Below are 19,710 nucleotides of genomic sequence, written 5' to 3'. Positions count from 1 at the left end.
CTGTGCAGTACTGCTGAGAGGGAGACAGAGATACTTTGTATCCGAGGCAGACAAGGCATGCTACGAGACATTTCCGTTTAGATTGGGCCTTCTGTTTCATTTTTATGTTTTCAGCTCATTCATCAATTGTTTTAAAGGCTCTCCTCCCCAAAGTATAGATTTAACAAATACGCCGGGTGAGTCCTTTATCTTAATTTTCTTTACCAATGGGGTTTAGATCTACCAATCAGTAATGTTTTCAAAATAGTTGGCATTTATTTTTGCAGCACTATCCACATTCTTGAAGAAGGGCGTTTATTTTTGATACGCTGCTCCCATGGGTAATCTGATCTGATTGTGAGTGACACTACACATTTATATATTCCTTTAATAGTTATCATGATAAACATGTTTCTTTTGATAAGTGTTTTTTCCACATTGCAGAACACTGAGGACTCATTTGCCCTAGATGAGAAGCCATTGAACCTTTGTCTTTACACATTTGTTTGCCCAGCTTTGGGATCCTAAGCGAGTTCTTGCACGTGTAGGAGATTATTGAGTTTTTTGCACACACACTAGACACAACTTTAACTGCCACTATCACTATACAAGTTGCTCCTCATTTTCTGTCCTGATGAAGACCCCCATTAAAGGTTTTGAATAACCGCACTCTATTGGTTTGAAACGTCGACAACCTCATATTCGATGATTGGACTACATCATTATCTTTGAAGAATCAACTGATTAAAGCGTGATCCTCTATCATGAGTAGTCACCTACCCCGGCGCAACGCGAATGGACGCCTGCGGGTAGAGCTCCGTGCCGAGCTCCCCTTCCCGGCGCACTTATCCGGAGAATTACTCGGCAGAGCCGGCCGAAAACCACCGGCGCGTGGCCCACACGTCCCGACACGGCACCTGTCCAACTTTGGTGCCGATCGGACTTGCCACACCGCACCGGGGAAACCCGAGGAGCTGCTGCCGCATACGTCGGCCCCAAGCCCGGCGTGTGCCCAGGAAACACTGGGGATCCAGGGATGGAGGTAGGCCCGAAGTTGCGGCCTACGGCAAACACCCGCAGACCGCGCACACCCACAGCAAGGGCCACCTACAGCTCGTCCTCAACAGCGGGTGGACACGGCGCCCCCTGCACTGCGGCGCCCGGGGTCGCCCAGGTAGACGGGAAGCTGAGAAAGAAAAAAGGCTGGCAGCAGACATTGGGCGTGCATAGAGGCCCGGACCAGCCTCCCCACATCAGACGCCACGTGACCCAGCCACACAGAGCGACCAAGGGTGAGCGACCTGGCCCCGAACGTCTGAGGGCCTGAACATCGTGAGAGTGACTGCGCGCGGAGATAGCAGGCCCCGATCGAGGGCCACAAACACACAGCGCAACGGCTGCGGCGCAAAACGCGCGAAACCCTCACCACCACCAGCACCGGAGGCACGCAAACGCCCGAGGGGCGAGCAACGTGCCCTGGAACTGAACACGGTGCGGACTCCCGACCAGACGTAAGACCCTGGGACCCACACCACGTGCGCAGCACCGACACGCACAGGCACCCGATATCGGACCCCCGGGCAAGGCCACGGCAAGGCGCCCACAACACTGCACTAGTGGAAGTAAGTCATACTGCCCTTAGCACGGAAGAGGACCGGAGCCGGGCCACCACCTCACAGGCAGAGGACAACAAAGGTCATCGGAGGCAGCCCATCTGGCCGCCACCTGCATGCAAAAGGCCGCCACTACGCGCCCGCCGAAGGCTGGACCGGGCGGAATGGTAACGAACCCACAGAGCGAACTCAGCCCACCCCTCCTGTGACATCGAGAGGTGTGGCGCACCAGGGAGCACGCAGACGACTGGTGCACCCGGTCGGACCATAGCGAGTGGCTTGGGAGGAACGTGCCACAGCCGGCTGGTGGGAGTGGGACGAACGGTGTGTCCATCCGGACCCGACCACCAGCAACCACCACCACGAAACCGAGCATACGGACCACCGACCTACCATTGGAGACCCCCTTAAAGACTCAGCCCCGATCCCCAACCCTCAGCAGGACCGGACCCTGACCCACCCACCGGGAACCACCCCGCTGCGGGCCTCGCTAGGGGCGCTGACAGCTGATCTGGGCACTGATGTCTAACGGGACCAGAGCACGAACCGGCACCGGAGGCGCAAATAACAGGGGGAAGATGGACAAATCAGGCAAGACCGCCAAGCAGGACCAGGCAGCGGCGAAACTTGACACCATGCTTGCGGCCATGGAAAGACTTGTGAGAAGTTGGCCCGATATGCAACGTTCGCTATTCTAGCGACCGCTATGTATCGTTCCAACGACCCTTATGGTGTTTGGTTGTAAGTCAACCTATAGACCAGCTATCCTAGTAGCGTGGATACGAGCAGTCTAAAGCTAAAGAATCGAGAGGGCGTGTTAAGCCAGCTGTTTACCACACAAGTACCCCTTGAACACCCAGTGAAAGGACACCACACAAGTGTTATGAAAATAAACAGGATATTTATTAAGATTCACAACAGCCCTGGACTCTTTATGAGGACAGGGTACTAAGCACAAGCCAAATCTCTTAGGAAAATACTTCAAGTGCACAATTAAAACAAGTGTCCGAGGACACGGAAAGTTTAAGGTCTCGGGCGGACCCAATAAGGCAAGTCGGAAGCGAGGGACTCGGGACCCTAGAGTAAAGAGGCTATGCAGGCACCGAAATGCCGAGTTACCTAGCCACGAGGGCTGCGGCTGCACAAGTCTTACAGGCGTCGGGGTCTTCGCTGACGAGCCAGGAGCCGGAAGAAAAGGAGTTGCTGGCCGGCGACCAGTGATGAATAGTTCGTAGAGATCCAAGCCTGGATCAGAGATTGATGATACCTGAAAGCAGAGGGGACCAAGTTCGTACTACTAGCCAGTAGTCAGAGGGTACCAGGAAGGCACCGGTTGGCCGTCACCTCGACTAGGTGAGTGGGCGACGCTAGGCTCTGCAGTCTCACGGACCAGGAGGCGTTGTCGGCGACCACGGTGGAGGTGCGAGCTGTCCCACGAAGGATGATGCTGTCGGCGTCGCTGGGCCCAGGATGGGGCAACAAGCCTTGGCAGATCTCAGGGCCACGTGGTGGGCCTAAGATGGCGTCTTGAGTGGACCAGGAGGGTCCGGGGTGCTTCTCACAAAGATGGAAGCAAGGGCCAGTCTGGAGCAACCAGACCAGCAGTGTTGATTGACGGATGTCGTCACAGAAGGGCACAAGCCAGCGGCTAGTGACCAGACAACGTGCTGAGCAGCGAGCAGAAGGGCCCCACGCAGATCGTGGAGATGCTGGGAGACTGCACTTCGGTGCTGGAGCGGCTCAGGGTCGGGGCTTCTCGGACCCCAGAGCACTCACCAGGGAATTGCTTCGAAGGTCGTGCTGGTTAAGAGCGTGCAGGTTCTGATGATGGCCGGTCCCTCGAGGTTTCGTCGCACCCACAGATCACAGCTGAGCTGATGACGTGGGTAGAGGTCAGAGGTGCCAGGGAAGCCGGTTCTCGTCGAGCTGGGCCGTCGGATTCCTTGAGGAAGGACTTACAGCAAACCGCAGAGTTCTTAGATGGTGCCCGCTGATGCAGGGTGACTACTCCTTAGTCACAAGGGAGAAATCTTAAGAAGAGTCTTGAGTGTCCTTTCGTAGAAAGTAGTTCTTGATTCAAAGATGATCCAATTTGGAAGGGTCCCCGCTCCGGCCTTTATTCTAAAGAAAGGGGTGGGTACATGACTAGGTCCTGCCCTAAGGGTGGGACCAGGAAGGGAGGTAGTTACACCCCTCTCCCCTGCCGGACTTTCCCCAGGCCAGGGCTGGCGCCCCTGGAACTGGTTCTGACCGGCAGATGCGTAGTGAGCACCGGGGTGCCACTCCGCAGTCACCTTCTCGCAAAAGCCCTACCTACCCAGAATACACAAACCCTGTCTGGGACGGTGCGAACACCGCCCTTGACAGGAAACCCTTTGTCCAAGCTCTCCTCGCTGGAAGGACTCCCAGCAGCAGGAGGTCAGACCCGTGTCTGTGGTGGCAGCATCCATTTTGTGGAGCTGAGGCTTTAGTTAACTTTAACCGGGGTTCACAGTTACGTACATGTCGTGTCCCTCTAGAAGGGCGGAATGCTAACCTCGTCGCCAGAGTTGGTGAGAGGGCAGCATCCCGATCCGTATGACACCTTACTCGACATGTCTTGATAACGCGACACCGAAGTTACCGATGTGGTACGCGTTATCATGGAACAGCCATTGGGTCTTGATTCCGCAAGCTGCAACCGGGCTCGGCTCGGGCCAGAACCTAGTTCACACGAGCCCATGCACTCTGCCTTCAGGATTGTCAAGGCCTGCCATAGGAGTGACTGATAGGAACTCGGGTGTCCATTGTATGGTTAGATATAGAGCTACTATATCTAAAGCAAAGTGTGATTACACGACTTCGCCCCAGCTGTCATGCAGCCAGTTGTGTCAAATTTAGGAGGCCAGCCAGGGGTGGCATAATACATGCTGCAGCCCCTGGCGGCCCTGGGTACACCTATGCCCTGCGTTACGGGGTCTGATAAGGTGGCCCAGTACCAATTGGTAGATGCACCTAGGGTACATATCGTAATTTAGAAAGAGAACAGCCAGGCTGGGGGTCGGATTGGCAGGCCCACAGCCAGAGAAAGTCGTAAACCAGTGAAACAAAAGCAAAAAATCTGGGTGATCATAGGATTGCAGACCCTACTCTCCTACATGACCCCCCCCCCCAAACGTCGGAACAATAAGCTAACCTTGACCAGGTGAGTCTTCTTGTTCTAAGTGGAAATATCTGGAGAGCCCATCGGCATTGCCATGATCAGTACCAGGTCTATGTTCCACTGTAAAGTCCATCCCCTGTAGGGAAATGGACCACCTTAGCAGTTTGGGGTTTTCACCCTTCATCTGATTTAGCCACAAGAGGGGCTTATGGTCGGTCTGAATCTTGAAGTGAGTGCCAAACAAGTATGGCCTCAGCTTCTTCAGGGCCCAAACCACAGCAAAGGCCTCCCTCTCAATAGCTGACCAATTCTTCTCTCTAGGGGTCAGCCTTCTGCTTATAAAAGCAATGGGCTGGTCTTGACCATCAAAATTCAGTTGAGAAAGAACAGCTCCCACACCCAACTCAGAAGCATCTGTTTGGACAATGAATGGTTTGGAGTAGTCCGGACTCTTGAGGATAGGCGCCGTGCACATGGCCTGCTTTAGGTCATCGAATGCTTTTTGACAGCTCGCTGTCCACTGAACCTTCTTTGGCATTTTCTTGCTTGTCAGTTCGTTTAATGGTGTCACGATGGAACCATAGTTCCTGACAAACTTCCGGTAGTATCCAGTCAGGCCCAAGAAAGCTCGAACCTGAGTCTGGGTGGTTGGAGGAGCCCAGTCCCTGATTGACTGTATTTTGCTCTCCAGTGGCTGAACCTGGCCTCCACCTACAAGGTGGCCCAGGTATACAACCTGTGTCTGCCCTATCTGGCACTTGGTGGCCTTGATAGTGAGGCCTGCTGCTTGCAGAGCCTCTAACGCTTTCCGCAGGTGGACCAGGTGATCCTCCCAGGTGGAGCTAAAGACAGCAATATCGTCAAGATATGCCGCACAGAAGTCATCCAGCCCAGTAAGGACTTGATTCACCAACCTTTGGAAGGTGGCAGGTGCATTTTTCAGACCAAAGGGCATCACCACGAACTGATAATGCCCACCAGGGGTTGAAAATGCGGTTTTAGGCTTGGCGTCTTCAGCTAACCTGATTTGCCAATACCCAGCTGTCAGGTCAAACGTACTTAAGTAGTTGGCCGAAGCCAATCTATCGATAAGCTCGTCTGCCCTTGGTATTGGGTGGGCGTCAGTCTTAGTGACTGCATTGAGACCCCTGTAGTCTACGCAAAACCTCATCTCTCTCTTACCACCCTGGGTGTGAGGTTTCGGCACTAGAACTACGGGACTAGCCCAAGGGCTATCCGAGGGTTCAATGACTCCCAGCTCCAACATTTTCTGCACTTCACTCTTGATGCAGTCTCTAAAGTGATCAGGCTGCCGGTAGATTTTACTCTTAACGGGCAAGCTGTCACCAGTGTCAACCTCATGGGTGCACCAATCGGTCTGACTGGGTGTTAGAGAAAACATATGTCTGAACGACTGAAGAACCTGTTTACAGTCGCTCTGTTGACGTTCGGAGAGGCTGCCACAAAAGACAACACCATCTACCGATCCATCGTCAGGATTCTGAGTGAGCAGGTCGGGGAGAGGGTCACTCTCTTCTTCCTGTCCCTCATCTAGGGCCATGAGCAAACTCATGTCCTTCCTGTCGACATATGCCTTGAGCCTGTTGACATGAAGCACCCTGTGGGGGCTCCGGGGAGTTCCCAGGTCGACCAGGTAGGTGACCTCTCCCTTTTTCTCCAGGATGGTGTAGGGCCCGGACCATTTGTCCTTGAGTGCTGCTGGGGCCACCGGCTCCAACACCCACACCTTCTGTCCGGGCTGGTAAACAGTCAAGACAGCCTTTTGGTCATGCCAAGCTTTCTGGAGTTCTTGGCTGGCCTTAAGGTTTTCAGATGCCTTCTCCATGTATTCAGCCATCCGCGAGCGGAGGCCAAGCACATAGTCCACTATGTTGGCTGCAGGCTTTTTGAGAGGTCTCTCCCATCCTTCCTTCACCAAACACAGGGGTCCTCTTACAGGATGCCCGTACAAAAGTTCAAAAGGGCTGTAGCCAACCCCCTTCTGTGGGACTTCTCTGTAGGCGAACAAGAGGCAGGGGATCAGGACGTCCCATCTACGCCGAAGCTTTTCAGGTAGTCCATGAATCATCCCTTTTAGGGTCCTGTTGAATCTCTCAACAAGCCCATTGCATTGTGGATGATAGGGTGTAGTGAACTTGTAGTTGACACCACATTCCTTCCACATAGCAGTTAAGTAGCTCGACATAAAGTTTGCACCTCTGTCGGAGACGACCTCCTTAGGGAAGCCCACTCTGGAGAATACTCCAACTAGGGCTCTTGCCACAACAGGTGCTGTAGTGGTCCTAAGAGGAATAGCTTCAGGATACCTGGTGGCATGATCCACTACCACCAGTATAAACTTGTGCCCTGATGCTGTTGGTGGTTCCATGGGACCGACGATGTCGATCCCCACCCGTTCAAAGGGCACCCCCACCACAGGCATTGGTATAAGGGGGGCCTTTGTCGTGCCACCTGACTTACCACTGGCTTGGCAAGTGACACAGGAGCGGCAAAACTCCTTGGTATCTTCGTTCATATGAGGCCAGTGAAAGTGTGAGACAAGCCTGTCCCACGTTTTCGTCTGGCCTAAGTGACCTGCTAAGGGAATCTCGTGGGCCAAGGTAAGTAGGAAACCACGCTGAGACAAGGGTACAACCAGCCTCCTGGTCATGCCAGGCTTGGGGTCTCTTGACTCAGTGTACAGGAGTCCATCTTCCCAGTATACCTTGTGGGTACCTGTGGCGTTCCCAGCAGCCTCAGCAGCAGCCTGCTGTCTGAGGGGTTCAAGAGAAGGGCAGTCTAACTGGTCCTTCCCCAGGTCTTCCCTTGAGGGTCCCCCTGAACCCAAGAATTCAACTTGATCAAGTTCGAACTCCCTAGGCTCAGTTTCCCTCAATTCCTGTAGGTCAGCCTCCTCTGAGACTTGATCCACGACCTGGGGCAAGGGGGAAGGCGCAGCCTTAACCCTACTGCTCTTTTTCTTGGGAGGTGTCTGGTCCGTTGTTCCAGGATCCAGAGCCTGTTCAGTGGGGCATTTCCTGACCTGTGACCTGGTCACAGCGAACACATGTGCTGGCAAACCTAACATTTCCATGTGAGTCCGGTGCTCCACTTCTGACCATTGTGATGACTCCAAATCATTGCCCAACAAACAATCCACTGGGAGGTCTGGACTAACTACAACCTTCTTTTGGCCAGTTACCCCTCCCCAGGAGAAAGCTACAATTGCCATACTGTGATTGGTAGTGACATTGCTTGCATTGGTCACCAGGAATTCTGTACCTGGCATGATCTGTCCAGGGTCCACAAAGTTAGGCGTCACCATGGTGACGCTGGCACAAGTGTCCCTATAGGCCTGAGCCATCTTTCCTTTTATGAAAGGCGTCTGTCTGTATTTGCCCAAGGTATTGGGACTTATGCCAGGGGACACGTCCGCGTCCCCTGTACTGACAAGGACAGCCTGAGTGAGTGTGCCAACTAAGTTGTCACGCCCCTCAGAACCCAGGGTTAACCCTACTAAACCCTTGGGAGGCGCACTACCACTGCTGACTGTACTAGGGGGCACAGGTGCCTTAGGGGCTGCAGTGGCAGGAGTCTGCCCTCCTCCTTTCTTGGTGCACTCACTAAACCAGTGAGATTTACTTTTACAGTACTGGCACCATCTTTTGGATTGGCCTTCTTTCTTCTTTTGGGGAGCCTGACCCCCACCCTCTTTGGGTTGTTGGGGACCTGTCGAAGACTTCTGGTCGTTTTGTTCCCCCTTAGAATCTTTAACCTTCTGGTCTGCTTTCTTCTGACCACCTTGATTCTGGCCCTGGTTCTGTTTAACTCTCGTACGAACCCATCTGTCTGCCTTCTTTCCCAATTCTTGGGGAGAGGTCAGATCCGAGTCGACAAGATGCTGATGCAACAACTGGTTCTGACAATTGTTTAAAATTTGTTCTCTCATCATCAAATTATACAATCCTTTGTAATCAGTAACCTTACTGCCCAGCAACCAGCCCTCAAAAGCCTTAGTGGCACAATCGACAAAGTCAGACCAATCTTGAGACTGCGTTTTCTGGGTATCCCTGAACAGCACCCTGTACTGCTCAGTGGTTAGGCCGAACCCTTCAACGAGTGTATTTTTCAAGACTTGGTAATCGTTCGCATCCTCCACCCTTGTGGTGAGGAGCTTGTCTCTTCCTTTACCTTCAAAGGAGAGCCACAAGATAGCTGCCCACTGACTCTGGGGAACACCTTGCACAGTGCAGGCCCTCTCCAAAGCAGTAATCCATTTGTGGATGTCGTCCCCTTGTTTAAAGGGGGGCACTATCTTACCAAGGTGTTTCGTATCGAAACTCTTTTCCCTATTGCTAGGTACATTGCTGCCACCAGTGGGGACTACCCCACTTAACTGTTGCTCTCTCGCAAAGGCAAGCCTTTCTTTGGCCAGGGCAAGTTCTTCCCTTTCGATCCTCAGATTAGCTGCCCTTTCCTTAGCTTCGTACACTCTCCGCTGAGGGGACGTCATCCCTCTTTGCGAAGAGTTGCGAGAGCCATTGGTTTGAAGGGATCTGCCAGAGTCTCTCGATAGAGATCGGGCTCGTCCATTCCCAATGTTAAGCGGACCTGACAGTAGCGCTGGGGGTCCCCCAGTACCACTATCATGTTTGCTTAAGTTGGACCTGCTTAGTCTAACGACTTCTACCTGTCCCTTATCTGCCTCATCCCCAGAGGGATCCTCATCCTCATCATCCTCCACATCTTCGTTCTCAGTTGCGAGGTGGATGAGGTCAGGATCGTCTCTGGTTCCCTCAAGGGGAGGCATGTCTCCTTCTGGATTAGAAGAGCTAAGACGGGTCTCAGCTTTTCTGGCATCATAAGTCTCCAAGAGACCAATCAGAAAGGACGTGGTGGGGTTAGACCCCTGCTTGATCTTCCGGGAGTGACACACCTGTCTTAACTCCTTGAAGCTCAGCACAGTATATCTTGAAGGGATGACCTGTGGAGGGTCAACTGACACAAGGGGAGACTCAGAGTTTCCTCCTTTGTCCGACATACTGTTTCTAGTGTGGTGTAAGTGATGCACCTACCTACACTACGTGTTTACCTACTGTTCCCTTGCTAAGAGTTGCAGCCAAGGTGTGCTAAGCCTTGAGGAGCTACAACAGCTGGTTCAGTAGAACTCAGAGTATTCTAAGCTTTAGTTATATGTACTAACAGTACTTGTGTGATCTTTCAACAAGATATTCTTAGGATACGTGTGGTAAAACAACAGCAAGCTCAAATCCCAACCGCTGCTCACCAATGTGAGAAGTTGGCCCGATATGCAACGTTCGCTATTCTAGCGACCGCTATGTATCGTTCCAACGACCCTTATGGTGTTTGGTTGTAAGTCAACCTATAGACCAGCTATCCTAGTAGCGTGGATACGAGCAGTCTAAGGCTAAAGACTCGAGAGGGCGTGTTAAGCCAGCTGTTTACCACACATGTACCCCTTGAACACCCAGTGAAAGGACACCACACAAGTGTTATGAAAATAAACAGGATATTTATTAAGATTCACAACAGCCCTGGACTCTTTATGAGGACAGGGTACTAAGCACAAGCCAAATCTCTTAGGAAAATACTTCAAGTGCACAATTAAAACAAGTGTCCGAGGACACGGAAAGTTTAAGGTCTCGGGCGGACCCGATAAGGCAAGTCGGAAGCGAGGGACTCGGGACCCTAGAGTAAAGAGGCTATGCAGGCACCGAAATGCCGAGTTACCTAGCCACGAGGGCTGCGGCTGCACAAGTCTTACAGGCGTCGGGGTCTTCGCTGACGAGCCAGGAGCCGGAAGAAAAGGAGTTGCTGGCCGGCGACCAGTGATGAATAGTTCGTAGAGATCCAAGCCTGGATCAGAGATTGATGATACCTGAAAGCAGAGGGGACCAAGTTCGTACTACTAGCCAGTAGTCAGAGGGTACCAGGAAGGCACCGGTTGGCCGTCACCTCGACTAGGTGAGTGGGCGACGCTAGGCTCTGCAGTCTCACGGACCAGGAGGCGTTGTCGGCGACCACGGTGGAGGTGCGAGCTGTCCCACGAAGGATGATGCTGTCGGCGTCGCTGGGCCCAGGATGGGGCAACAAGCCTTGGCAGATCTCAGGGCCACGTGGTGGGCCTAAGATGGCGTCTTGAGTGGACCAGGAGGGTCCGGGGTGCTTCTCGCAAAGATGGAAGCAAGGGCCAGTCTGGAGCAACCAGACCAGCAGTGTTGATTGACGGATGTCGTCACAGAAGGGCACAAGCCAGCGGCTAGTGACCAGACAACGTGCTGAGCAGCGAGCAGAAGGGCCCCACGCAGATCGTGGAGATGCTGGGAGACTGCACTTCGGTGCTGGAGCGGCTCAGGGTCGGGGCTTCTCGGACCCCAGAGCACTCACCAGGGAATTGCTTCGAAGGTCGTGCTGGTTAAGAGCGTGCAGGTTCTGATGATGGCCGGTCCCTCGAGGTCTCGTCGCACCCACAGATCACAGCTGAGCTGATGACGTGGGTAGAGGTCAGAGGTGCCAGGGAAGCCGGTTCTCGTCGAGCTGGGCCGTCGGATTCCTTGAGGAAGGACTTACAGCAAACCGCAGAGTTCTTAGATGGTGCCCGCTGATGCAGGGTGACTACTCCTTAGTCACAAGGGAGAAATCTTAAGAAGAGTCTTGAGTGTCCTTTCGTAGAAAGTAGTTCTTGATTCAAAGATGATCCAATTTGGAAGGGTCCCCGCTCCGGCCTTTATTCTAAAGAAAGGGGTGGGTACATGACTAGGTCCTGCCCTAAGGGTGGGACCAGGAAGGGAGGTAGTTACACCCCTCTCCCCTGCCGGACTTTCCCCAGGCCAGGGCTGGCGCCCCTGGAGCTGGTTCTGACCGGCAGATGCGTAGTGAGCACCGGGGTGCCACTCCGCAGTCACCTTCTCGCAAAAGCCCTACCTACCCAGAATACACAAACCCTGTCTGGGACGGTGCGAACACCGCCCTTGACAGGAAACCCTTTGTCCAAGCTCTCCTCGCTGGAAGGACTCCCAGCAGCAGGAGGTCAGACTCGTGTCTGTGGTGGCAGCATCCATTTTGTGGAGCTGAGGCTTTAGTTAACTTTAACCGGGGTTCACAGTTACGTACATGTCGTGTCCCTCTAGAAGGGCGGAATGCTAACCTCGTCGCCAGAGTTGGTGAGAGGGCAGCATCCCGATCCGTATGACACCTTACTCGACATGTCTTGATAACGCGACACCGAAGTTACCGATGTGGTACGCGTTATCATGGAACAGCCATTGGGTCTTGATTCCGCAAGCTGCAACCGGGCTCGGCTCGGGCCAGAACCTAGTTCACACGAGCCCATGCACTCTGCCTTCAGGATTGTCAAGGCCTGCCATAGGAGTGACTGATAGGAACTCGGGTGTCCATTGTATGGTTAGATATAGAGCTACTATATCTAAAGCAAAGTGTGATTACACGACTTCGCCCCAGCTGTCATGCAGCCAGTTGTGTCAAATTTAGGAGGCCAGCCAGGGGTGGCATAATACATGCTGCAGCCCCTGGCGGCCCTGGGTACACCTATGCCCTGCGTTACGGGGTCTGATAAGGTGGCCCAGTACCAATTGGTAGATGCACCTAGGGTACATATCGTAATTTAGAAAGAGAACAGCCAGGCTGGGGGTCGGATTGGCAGGCCCACAGCCAGAGAAAGTCGTAAACCAGTGAAACAAAAGCAAAAAATCTGGGTGATCATAGGATTGCAGACCCTACTCTCCTACAAGACTGGAAGAGTCTATCCAACTCACTCGTACCTCCCTAGCCACCAAGATTGACAGTGTGGCCATAGACCTTACACACCTGCGGGCTGATCATAAAAAACTTGCGGACCGTACCACGTCCCTGGAAGGTACCGTAAAGGAGCTCCAACCCCAAGCAGGACAATCGCACAAGCACATACAGGACTTGCTAAACAGGGTGGAGTTCCTAGAAGACAGGGCCGAAGACGCGGAAGGCAGGACACGAAGAAATAACGTGCGACTGGTTGGAATTCCGGAAAAATGGGAAGGGAAGAACCCGGAGGAGCACATGGAGCGCTGGCTGACATCTATCCTACCAGAGGGTTCACTTTCGCCTCACTTCGTAGTAGAACGCGCCCACAGGGTTCCCACCAAACCCCTGGCGACAGGCTCCAACCTGAGGCCCATGCTTCTCCGCATATTGAACTACAGAGACTCAATCCTCCCTGAGGCACGCAAACTCCACGAAGTGCGAATTGATAACGCGCAGGTGATGTTCTTCCCGGACTATACCATACAAGTGCAGAGGCAAAGACACTCTTTCCTAGCGGTGAAAAGACGTCTGTGCCAACAGGACCTGCAATACTCCTTGTTATTCCCGGCAAAACTGAGAGTGATAGCCGGTGAGCGAACGCATTTCTTCACGGATCCTTACGAGGTGGAGGCATGGCTAGACAGTGGCACGGACTCTGCCCCCAGAGCGCCAGCGGATCGCTCTGGCGGGCGCCAACCTGGCGGGAGCAGGAGGCGGCGCCGACCTCGGCAATGAACACAGACGGGCGCGAGCGGAGCACCGAGGACACCTCCACCAGCAGACGCTGCACAGCAGGAAAAACAAGATGCCCTCCGCCTCGTGATGGAACTTAGTCGCTCCCCCGCACTGAGCGAGCCAGCTGGTGGCAGCGGACGGGACCTTCCCAGCGACGACAAAGCTATTTATGGTGTGCCAGACTCTCCGGCGACAGAAGCTGGGCCGGACGTCACTCCTCAGACTTCGGATTACATCAGTTGATCGACCCATGAGACACGACGCCCTTGAGCTCACTATGGAAACCTGCGGCGCTACCCACGAGGAGACCGCTGACACACGTTGTGCAGCACTGGCCGGCTAGGACCCTCGGACCGGCGGGCGCTGCATCCAGCCCCCACTGCACGCTGGGAGCCGATAACTGGGCCAATTCACCCTTTTTCTGACGTATACAGGCCTGGTGACAATTTGGCAGCCAATGTACAATCAGCACATGGTTCCTGAGAACACCTGCTCCACAACCGACTGATCAAGACACGTAATGTAAGGTGTTTACTACACAACTGTATCACTCTCCTGTATATCGCATGTGGCCTGGGCTACAATACACCTCCCGGGAAGGGGGGCAACCCTCTTAGAATGACTCTGTAAACATACGATCTATCGCTATAGCGAGCACTGCATAGCAGCCCCCATAATTAGACTTTGTTACTCTCCTTGAGAGCATGGACGGGAGCATGTTTGGCCTCCGACCTTTTGGCATTCCACATGTTCATCTTGTTAAATGGCTAACTGTTTCACTAGCCGTGTTATTCACCCCCCCCCTTCTTTATAATAATGCTATGGCGTGCAACAAACAGTGGATGGATTGGACGCGTGGTGGGGATTGCAGGGCGTGCGGGGGTGGCGGGGGGAGTGGGTCGGGGGAGTTGCTAAAGAACTGTAATGTCTGTGATTAAAATATGTACCTGGAATGTGAGGGGTATGCACACACCATCTAGGCAATACCAAATTTACTCATACCTCAAACGCCATCATGTACAGATAGCCCTCTTACAAGAAACACACCTCTGCGAGACGGAGGTCAACCCTCTGCGACGCAGATGGCGGGGACAGTTGTATGCCACACATCACTCTTCCTACGCTAGAGTGGTGTGGATACGTCCGGGCACCCCATGGGCCGCACTGGAAACACTAGTGGACCCCGGAGTGAGGTATGTAGTTCTCAAGGGCAGGTTAGATGGGAACCCACTGGTGTTGGCCTCGATCTATGCACCCAACACGGGGCTGTCGGATTTCTTGGCGCACTTGTCAAACACATTGGCGCCTTGGAACGGCATCCCGTGGATACTGGGTGGGGATTACAACTGCACTTTGGACCCCGCCCTGGTCCGCTCCCGCCCTCCACCGCCCAATTCCCCAGCGCAACACGCGGCGCGTGCCCTCCAAGAATGGTCTGCGCAATGGGACCTGCGAGATGTGTGGCGCAGCCATAACCCCGACACTAAGATCTACTCGTATTACTTGGGGGCGCACGACTTACATGTACGCCTCGATAGATACATGGTCACCAGGGAACTACTGCCAGTAGTCAGGGATGCACACTACATGGGCCGCACACACTCAGACCACAACCCCCACCTCATAGACCTGGCCTGGGAACAGCCGAGACCGCCGGTACCCACCTGGAGGCTGCAACCTGACCTGTTGCTAGATGGCCCATTCAGGACCTCGATAGGTGCGCAGTCGGCACAATACTTTGAGGAGAACAATGGGACTGCTTCCACGCCTCAGATGGAATGGGACGCATTCAAAGTGGTCCTCAGGGGATTGTGTCTACGCACACATGTACACGCTAGGCGACAGATAGAGACAGACCTGAAACATCTAGAAACAGACCTGCTACGTACGGAACAGGAGGCATCCGAGGGCGCCAACGCTGAGCTACTGGAAGCGAGGGCGGAATATGACAGATTAGTGGGCAGACCAAAACATGTCAACTACGCTGCTCATTCGGCCCGCACACACCGCTATAGCGACAAGCCAGGCAAACTGTTAGCCTGGTTGATACGGCGAGAAGACCGATCTTCCCCGGTGACGGCGATAAGCCCTGCCGCCGACACAATGGTGTATACACAGGTGGACATTCATGCCGCTTTTGTGACACACTACGAGGCGCTGTACCGGTCGCAACTGCGAAATCCACAGCCAGATATAACAGCGTACCTAGACGAAGTCACGCTCCCCACTCCGACTGACAGCCAACGAGACGATCTTGGATCGCCGTTGGCGGCAGATGAGCTGCGTCACGCCATCTTCGCCCTCTCCAATGGCAAAGCCCCAGGCCCAGACGGGCTGCCTGCTGAATACTATAAGGCCTACTCGGACATTCTCATCCCTGAACTGCTCAGAACATACTCGGCGGCGTTAGAGGACTCATCCTTACCCAAATCCATGAATGAAGCAACATTGGTGTCTCTCCTCAAACCGGGCAGGGACGGTACGCTCCTCGGTTCATACAGACCCCTGGCTCTGTTGAACACGGACTACAAGATCCTGGCGTCGACCCTAGCCTGCAGGCTGGCGGCCCTGGTGCCTGCCTTGGTGCACAAGGATCAGAACGGGTTTGTCCCAACGAGATGCACCTCCCAGAACATAAGGAGGCTGTTCCGAGTGCAGGAGTATGCGGTCCGGAACTGGCCGAGATCGGGCTGCATAATTTTAGACCTTGAAAAAGCGTTCGACTCCGTGGAATGGCCTTATTTACTAGCGGTGCTACGTAAGTTTGATCTGGGAGACGACTTTGTTGAGCTGGTAGGATTACTGTACAGGAGGCCCGAGGTGAGAGTGTGCACGGGCAGACTGCTATCCGAGGCCATCCGAGTCAGGAGGGGCACCAGGCAAGGCTGCCCGCTCTCCCCACTACTCTTCTCACTGGCGATCGAGCCTTTAGCCGAACGAATGCGTAATAGCGGCACACAGTGGGGTATTCCATTTGCGGATGCTACACACATTATATAGCTATACGCGGACGACTTACTTCTGTACGTCAGAGACTTCGAACGCCTACCACCGGAACAATCGGACATCTTCCGAACGTTCGAACTGATGTCAGGCCTAAAGGTCAACCGGGCCTAGTCGGGGGCATACCCATTTGCTCCCAACACCCCGGACCCTGAGCTCAGGATCAATGGCGAGAGGTTGCCATGGCACCAAACCACGTTCAAATACCTGGGAATCCACATTTATAGGACCTCCCCAGACATTTTAGATGGCAATTTGACACGAGCCATAACATCCATCAGGGCGCAGATCGCCTTTTGGAAAACTCTCCCCATCAATGTGCCAAGCAGGGTGACCTTAACGAAAATGATCGTCCTGCCCAGACTCTTGTACTACTTTGCCAACATTCCACTATACGTCCCGGCCCGCATCTTCAGGGAGTTGGAAACCATGCTTAGAGACTTGATTTGGAACACAGGCAGGCCCAGAGTGGCACTAACGAAACTGTACATTCCAGTTAGCGATGGTGGTCTAGCGGTACCAAACCTGGAACTCTACTATTTAGCGGCGCAGCTGCAATGGGTAGTGGCTTGGCTCTCGGGCAGGAACCATGAAGACACGGCCACAGCTGCAGACGCACTCTCCCCGCTGCAGATCCACTCATTATTCCACCCGCTGGCGAGCACCAGGAAACACTCACAACTACACGTAGCAGTAGCTGCGAAATGCTACTCTCGATGCCTACGGCTCACCAGAACCACTACACCGTATGCCCCGGCGCTCCCACTCTTGAGCACTCCCAAGGCCACAACCGTTGTAACGGAAGTGGCCCTGGAGCAGTGGACACGCTCGGGTATAGAAAGCATGGCAGACCTGTACGCTGATGGCGCCCTGCTCCCCTTCGAGACACTGGCCGCCGATACGGTGTTACCTGCAGGACAGTTTTTACAACACGCTTCCATAATCAGGGCGCTCACACAGAAATGGGGAAACATCACTGACGACCCTCCCATACACCAAATGATCCAGTGCATGCACGTCATGGGTAATGGCACACACGTGGTACACTGGCTAACCCAAGCACTGCTCTCCCACACGCAATGCACCTTACAGCCACTACGGGATAAATGGGCGGTGGACAGAGGGAAGGCCTGGACGGACAAGGAATGGGCGGTGATACTGGCGGGCCCCAAAAACATTCCCCGCAACGCACGCTTTAAACAGATCCAGTTTTACATCCTACACCGCGCATACCTCTCCCCAGACAAGATAAATTTATACTTTCCAGGCGCAACAGCTGGGTGCCCGAGATGCGATACAGAAGGAGCGGACCTCCTATATGTGCTGTGGCAATGTCCACGGATCCAAACATACTGGCAGACCCTACCTGCGAGTGGAGTTGTGGTGTGTGTGGAGCCCTCAGCGAGTTCCGCTGTCCTGGGAACTGCTTCCTTTGCTTCCCGCCGCTGCCCCTCGCCGCACCCGCTTCGCGGGTGCCGCTTCGCGGATTGAGGAGGCGGATCTAACTTCAAGGCGCTGGGCTGAGGAGGCGCCGGGAGAACCAACCACCGGGCATTGGCGCTAGCAGGGACTCGAAGATCCAGGAGTCCCTGCTGGATCAGGTGTGCGAGTGGACGCGCCCACCACCAGCCACGCCCCCCGCCTGGCCAGCCAGAAAAAGGCGTGTGTCCCTGTGCTCCCTGGGACCCTACCTGCGAGTGGAGTTGTGGTGTGTGTGGAGCCCTCAGCGAGTTCCGCTGTCCTGGGAACTGCTTCCTTTGCTTCCCGCCGCTGCCCCTCGCCGCACCCGCTTCGCGGGTGCCGCTTCGCGGATTGAGGAGGCGGATCTAACTTCAAGGTGCTGGGCTGAGGAGGCGCCGGGAGAACCAACCACCGGGCATTGGCGCTAGCAGGGACTCGAAGATCCAGGAGTCCCTGCTGGATCAGGTGTGCGAGTGGACGCGCCCACCACCAGCCACGCCCCCCGCCTGGCCAGCCAGAAAAAGGCGCGTGTCCCTGTGCTCCCTGGGACCCTACCTGCGAGTGGAGTTGTGGTGTGTGTGGAGCCCTCAGCGAGTTCCGCTGTCCTGGGAACTGCTTCCTTTGCTTCCCGCCGCTGCCCCTCGCTGCACCCGCTTCGCGGGTGCCGCTTCGCGGGTACCGCTTCGCGGGTGCCGCTTCGCGGATTGAGGAGGCGGATCTAACTTCAAGGCGCTGGGCTGAGGAGGCACCGGGAGAACCAACCACCGGGCATTGGCGCTAGCAGGGACTCGAAGTTCCAGGAGTCCCTGCTGGATCAGGTGTGCGAGTGGACGCGCCCGCCACCAGCCACGCCCCCCGCCTGCAACGCCCTCTGACTTAAGGTCTTACAAGGCGCTCCGCGGGACGCGAGCGGGACGCCGAGCGAAGCCCGAGCAAAGGGCGAGCAGTCTGTGGCAGTCAGGGGCTGACAGAGGCTGGGCTGGGCCACCCCCCTTTTTTCCGACCTCCACGTCTCCTATCCCCCTGAGTCCAACTGCAGGCTTCGGATCCACCATGTCCACCAGATCTGGTAAAGCCTTGAGGGGTGGTGGAGCAAGCGTTTTAGGGGGTTCCACGATGATTGGAACAATGGACAAATTCATCACCCGGGTGGCTAACGTCATTGAAAAGGAGATCGCAATGACGGAACGCCGCCTTTCACTAGACCTCCTCCCATCTAAGCGCTCCTCTTTGGGAACTGTGGCTCATGCTCTGTCGCCGCCTATGCCCTCTGCCACCTTGCCTCAACCTGATGAGCAACACATTGCAGTGCTAGAGGCTGGATTAGACAGGATAGAAAGCCTCATATCACTTCCCTCTCCAGGTAGTCGCTGCATCGAGGCTATTGCTTCTGGTCCATCCTCATGCACAGCCAGTCCTCTTGACAACAGGTCTTTCACGGACCCCATTGTTCCCTCACCTCACACATTACCCCTTCCCCAGACTAGATCTCCGCGGGTCCATAGGAAAAGGAAAAGGGGAATCAACACTCGGAGGGGGGAATTATTCCATGCTCCACAAGCGTTCTAGGACAAAGCTTAATAGGGGCACTTCACACCAAGGCACTGGGGAGCTGGAACTCCTTAGGACTGCAGGTCCCCCTCAGCATGCAGCCGAGCCCCTGACACCGCCCCTCCTGCCCCCAGCCACACTGGCCCTAGCAAACCAGGTTACTTCTCTCGAGTCTCTCGGGAATTTGTTAAAATCTTTGTTTAATCCGCTACTTGATCAAGTTAGGAGCCTGGGGGTTAGACTCGACAATTTTGAACATGCCACTAAGGACAACTTTTTCTCTCTGAAAACCTTGCTGAAGGTGCAATCTAGACCTACTGAATTCATCCCAGATAGGAATGTGGTTAAGGAGGTCCCAGTAGGCCAAACAACTAGAGTCCAGTCGTCACTGCAGGCTAAAACACC

General features: G+C 54.5%; 1 protein-coding gene across 1 annotated transcript in view; it reads right to left on the bottom strand.

Annotated features, from left to right (window-relative positions):
• The window catches only part of TSSK4 (testis specific serine kinase 4), a 654,871-nt gene that overhangs the window by 119,345 nt on the left and 515,816 nt on the right, over window positions 1-19,710 (bottom strand). The window lies entirely within an intron of this gene.

This window comes from Lissotriton vulgaris, chromosome 5, assembly GCF_964263255.1.
Source record: "Lissotriton vulgaris chromosome 5, aLisVul1.2, whole genome shotgun sequence".
Lineage (NCBI taxonomy): Eukaryota > Metazoa > Chordata > Amphibia > Caudata > Salamandridae > Lissotriton > Lissotriton vulgaris.
This window is presented reverse-complemented; position numbering and strand designations above follow the sequence as displayed.